The sequence below is a fragment of the Dermacentor silvarum genome, chromosome 3, assembly GCF_013339745.2.
Source record: "Dermacentor silvarum isolate Dsil-2018 chromosome 3, BIME_Dsil_1.4, whole genome shotgun sequence".
Taxonomy (NCBI): Eukaryota; Metazoa; Arthropoda; class Arachnida; order Ixodida; family Ixodidae; genus Dermacentor; species Dermacentor silvarum.
Window position 1 is genome coordinate 63,646,228 of NC_051156.1, and position 6,000 is coordinate 63,652,227.

Genomic DNA, 6,000 nt, shown 5'->3' on the forward strand with positions numbered 1-6,000 from the left:
GCGAAGGCTGTTTGCGTGTTTTGGATAGTGAACGTGGAGCGCGTGGTTCACCCACGGGCCTCGGCGCGTCATGACAAGTGGGCGAAATAAGCTGGTGACTCCGGTTCGTCTCAGTGCATGGGCATCGGGGAACTGAGTCCTTTCCATATGGATGAACCGCCGTGGACGCCCGATCGCGAGACAAGAGTAGATCGCATGTGGCTTCGAATCCTGATCGATCACCTTTGGCAGCTTGTCTGCGCGTGTTGCGCGATCGACAGCTGCTGGCGTAGGTTGGGAAGGTCGCGTACGTGTTTATTGCAGTACTTAATCACCAATGCAAGACACTAAATTAGTTTAGATGGTTAAAGCGTTCTTTGAAAACTCTATTGTGGATAATTTCGTAATAGGTTGATTATTAGAAGAGAAAATGGAAGTCAAAGTTTCAGTTCTTGAATTTCGCGCGGAATCCCTAACGTTAGTAGGTCACTGTGACGTCACGGATTTCAATGTACTTTTTTGTATTTATGCCGCGATGGTTCCCCAAAAGTTCTGGAAACTCGCCTTGTTCAACCTTGGGCCCCTGTAGGATGCAATGTAGTCTATCTTTACCGCTGAATAATTAACTAGGCCCCATAAAGGACGCTCTCAAAATCCGTGACGTCACAGCGAGCTGGTGCGGGAACTTCAGAGAGGCGACGCCACCCGTTTTTTGTTATTGCACTTTTTCTGGCTTACCAAGCGTCTTATCGTGGTAAGAGCGGTGTTTTCGATATCGTAAAAGGGGAATTTACCGATACAAGGACATATTGTCCCCCCGTAGTGCCCCTTTGAAGTCTGGGGGGACCTGATCGAGGGTGCCCGGCCCTCCCTTCATTTTTTAAAGAGGTACTCACTCGCCCCCCCTTCGGCAGGTCAACGGTAGCATTGTGGCACCCATTCGACAAGCACTGCAGGTGATTCCAACTCCAATTTTTCGATTAATAATTTAATCACGATTATTAGCAAAAACAGAAAAGCAGGTATTGTACTGCGCTGCATACATTACACCGAGGCACTGCACGTGACGATCACCAGTCTTGTTCGAGTAAGATTCTTGGCACAGCATACTGTTTCATGAGCCACCTGAGCGTGAATTAGTGAATGCTCTCCTTGGTTTCTTTAGGTTACCAGTTAATTTTCATTCATTTAGTTGTGCATTATATGAGTACTGTGTTACACCAAAGACGCATGCGCTTTGTCCACTTTTGTAGGTAAGTAGGTGTGAAACCACAAAATATATTGTTGTAGTGCATGAGGTTGTCAATAAAGCAACTAATGGTCTGTGTTGCAGCTTGACTGATTTGCTTTGAGTTTACATTAAAAAAAAAGTTTCCAAAATGCCGATTTCTTACTAGTGCTTGATTAAATCGGCACATTAAATAAATGCCCCATATACACTCAGAATAATATATTCATTTGCAGAACACCCATAAAAATTTGGTTAATTCAAGAGAAAGTCAGCTTCAATACACTGTTTGAAGTGGGCTTTTTCAGCACCACTAAAGTAAACAAAAGGTAGGAACTCACTTGAGTTGGTGATTCCTGGGATGTTAGGCCTGAGGATAAGGTAGGTGCATATGCTGGCCAGGGAGATTTCAATGCACCCCTTGCTCTGAGCATTCTCCAACTCAAGAATGCTGCAAAGAGAGAACCAACAAGAACGCCAAAGACTGCTGCGAAAGACATGCGACATGTTTAGCAGCCATAAGCAGCCAGCTGGGTGAGATGTTAAACCTAACTCCCAGTACGTAGAACATTATTGAATGCACAAGTACTTTTGTCGCTCTGCTTGAGAATGTTTCTTTGTAACAAAGTGGCACAAATAAATTAGGCAGAAGCAATCAAATATAGCAAGTGTAAGCTGTTACAGCAGTTAGAGAGAAAAAATTCTGCCCAAAAATAAATTGACTATAGTCTTCCAACAATTCCAACAGTATTCTACATATCTGCTGCCAAAAACATGCCAGTAGTGACAGGATCATCGAGAAAGTACTTTTCTGCATTCTAGAATAGAAAATTGACTGGTTCATAATTTGGAATGACGAGTATATTTATAAGTATTTTGAATGTCTGATTTTGCTTCAATCTAGTATTCATTTTGTTTTTTGGAAAGGCAAATTTCGGCAGAATTCCATGTTTAGAGGTCACAAAGTGTGTCATCCGAGTCCCATAATCAACTGCAACGTTTACTTAACACCACAAGTGATAATTACAAAACGCTGACATCTTCATGCCTGATACGTTTGTTTTTGAAACTCGCATAGAATTACTCCTCCAAGTCATATACATTTTTTTTATCATTCTTTTTTGTTTCTTCTGTTTTTATCCTTGTACACGAAACAAAAATACAAGTAGGCTGTTTTTGGCCACAATAAACAAACACTGAAATTTCATCCCAGTCAAACAGCAGTCGCAATATTTATGAATCAAATTCACAGCCTTGTGTTCAGCAGCAAAATGCTACAGCCATGGAGTCAGCAAAGGTCAGCTGTGCTGACCACAGCTTTGCTGTTGTCAGCCACTTTCTGCAGTACTCCAGTATTTTATAAGCCTACACTAATCTAAGACACTATGTTAACGCACTGCTGCAGTCTTAAGAATGAGTTTGCCAATGCACATTGGTGGAAGACGACACAAGGCAGGGGCGCCCTGCAACCTCACGGAATGAAAACAACGCGGCTCGGATCAGGGAGATTGTGCAGCAAGACCGCACCATTACAGTCCGCATGCTATCGGATGCTCTTGACATTAGTAAGACAACATGCCACCAAATCTTGCGTGAGAACTTGGGGAAACGAAAGCTGAATGCCAGACTTGTGCCGCACTCCCTCACACAGGACCAGAAGGACACGCGGGCATCAGTGAGCGCTGATTTGCTCTCCAAGGCAGAGAAGGATGCTGCATTTGTCGACAGCATCATTGCTGAAGACGAACCATGGTGTTTTCAATATGATCCTCAAACAAAGAGGCAGAGTGCCAAATGGCGGTCCACAAGCTTTCCGGCGTCGAGAAAGGTGCGGCGACAGAAGACCAAAACAAAGACGATGCTGATAGTTTTTTTCGATGCCAGAGGTGCCATACACCACGAGTTCGTCCCACAAGGGCAGATGGTGAATCAGGAGTTTTATATCCGCGTGCTCCAACACATGCGGGATGAACTGCGACGCCATCGCCCTGACTTATGGGCATTCTGGACAATGGAGCCTTCTCCACGATAACGCAAGGCCGCACACTGTTCTCGGCGTGACAAAATTTCTCGCCAAGCACAGCATTACTGTACTTGCCCATCCGCCATACTCGCCTGAAATCTCCCCATGCAATTTTTTACTGTTTCCTCGTGTGAAGAGAGCCCTAAAAGGTCACTGGATGGTGAGCGTGGAGACCATTCAAGATGCCACGACAAAGGAGCTGACAGCCCTGCCAAAAGAAGCGTTTTCCAACTGTTTCCAAGACCTCAAGAAGCGTTGGAAGCTGTGTATAGATTGCAAGGGAGACTATTTCGAAGGGGTGCTACACAAATGATTTCAATGTTAAACACATTTTTTTTAATGGACTCAGTCTCAGAACTTTACAGACAAAGGTTGTACATACATACATACATGTACATATTGAGAAGGACAGTCGCAAATCATGAGGTAGATAGGGTGCTGTTTGGGAATTCCATTTGAAAATGGTGCGCGGGAAGAGGATAATGAGGTGTTATTGAATCAGGCCACTGGTGCCGTGTATGTCTTGTGGACAGAGATATTGAAGGGTCGAGGGCTAAGTCGGGACATTTTAACTTTAAATAAAGCAAACAGCCTTTCTCTTGATTCTCTGAAGTTCGTTAACGTTGAGTTTAGTATATGGATCACATGCAGTTCAAGCATATTCTAATTTTGACCGGGTAGAGGTTACATCACTGAGTAGCTTAACATTTGAAGGGGAATTTGTAAGTTTGTGTCGCAGAAAACCTAGTTTGCGGAAGGCAGATAGTTCTCCCAAGGTAACACGCTCAAGTGCTCAAGTTGGTGACCGTAACTTTTTTTTTCCGTTTGCTCCAGGAAAAAAAAAAAAAAAATCCTACAAGATTTTATGAAAATGAGTTGAACAGTTCAAAAGTTGTCCCTTTAGTGTCAGGCATCCCCCTTTAACAAAGTGCATTGGCAGACTGATTCTTAAGACTGCAGCAGTGCATTAACATAGTGTCTTAGATTAGTGTAGGCTTGTAAAATACTGGAGTACTGCAGAAAGTGGCTGACAACAGCAAAGCTGTGGTCAGCACAGCTGACCTTTGCCGACTCCATGGCTGTAGCATTTTGCTGCTGAACACAAAGCTGTGAATTTGATTCCCAAATATTGCGACTGCTGTTTGACTGGGATGAAATTTCAGTGTTTGTTTATTGTGGCCAAAAACAGCCTACTTGTATTTTTGTTTGGTGTACAAGGATAAAAACAGCAGAAACAAAAAAGGATGAGAAAAAAAATGTATATGACTTGGAGGAGTAATTCTATGCTAGTTTTAAAAACAAGCGTATCAGGCATGAAGATGTCAGCATTTTGTAATTATCACTTGTGGTGTTAACTAAACATTGCAGTTGATTATGGGACTCGGATGACACACTTTGTGACCTCTAAACATCGAATTCTGCCGAAATTTGCCTTTCCAAAAAACAAAATGAATACTAGATTGCAGCAAAATCAGACATTCAAAATACTTATAAATATACTCGTCATTCCAAATTATGAACCAGTCAATTTTCTATTCTAGAATGCAGAAAAGTACTTTCTCGATGATCCTGTCACTACTGGCATGTTTTTGGCAGCAGATATGTAGAATACTGTTGGAATTGTTGGAAGACTATAGTCAATTTATTTTTGGGCAGAATTTTTTCTCTCTAACTGCTGTAACAGCTTACACTTGCTATATTTGATTGCTTCTGCCTAATTTATTTGTGCCACTTTGTTACAAGAAACATTCTCAAGCAGAGCGACAAAAGTACTTGTGCATTCAGTAATGTTCTACGTACTGGGAGTTAGGTTTAACATCTCGCCCAGCTGGCTCTTTATGGCTGCTAAACATTTCGCATGTCTTTCGTAGCAGTCTGTGGTGTTCTTGTTGGTTCTCTCTTTGCAGCATTCTTGAGTTGGAGAATGCTCAAAGCAAGGGGTGCATTGAAATCTCCCTGGCCAGCATATGCACCTACCTTATCCTCAGGCCTAACATCCCAGGGATCACCAACTCAAGTGAGTTCCTACTTGCTAAGGATACAGCATCTGCACAGACGACATTACACTCTGGGCACATACAGGATCTCCAGGTGACATCAAATACACACTACAACAAGCGATCAACGTCATGCATTCCCTTCTCAAACAAATTGATCTTTCTATCTCTCTGAAAAAAATCAGAATATATCAGGGTTACGACCCAAAGAGGTCACTCAGCAAACCGCTATTGTAACCTCATCCATCTCCGTATTGAAAATGAATCAATTCCAAGATGAAAACAATTCGCATTCTTAGATTGCACGTCCTAAATGATGGCAATGCTGACACTTGGATGCAAAAAACTACACAGAAACTTCAACTCAAACGACTGCTATACCGCTTCACACAGCGAAACAAAGAAATTTGTGGACACCATCTATGCAGAATAGTTACAGCATTTGCAATACCCACCATATTATACCAGCTATCATGCCTTCACCTCACAAAAACGCAGTGCACGATACTCGACAACCTGTACTGGCAACTCGCCAAAATCACTTTAGGGCGCTTGCAAGATATGCGCCAAATCACTAAAGTAAGCTAAATTGACATACTTTCAAATCTTAGCAAACTCTCAGACATCCACACAGGATCCCAAGTAAATAGATTGAAACGGTCCCACCAAGGTCAAACACTGCTTAAAGATGTTGGACATCCTCAAGACAACATGCCTCAAATAGCACTCCCACCTCCACCGTGGCAAATGCTTCATAGCATTCACATACTGAC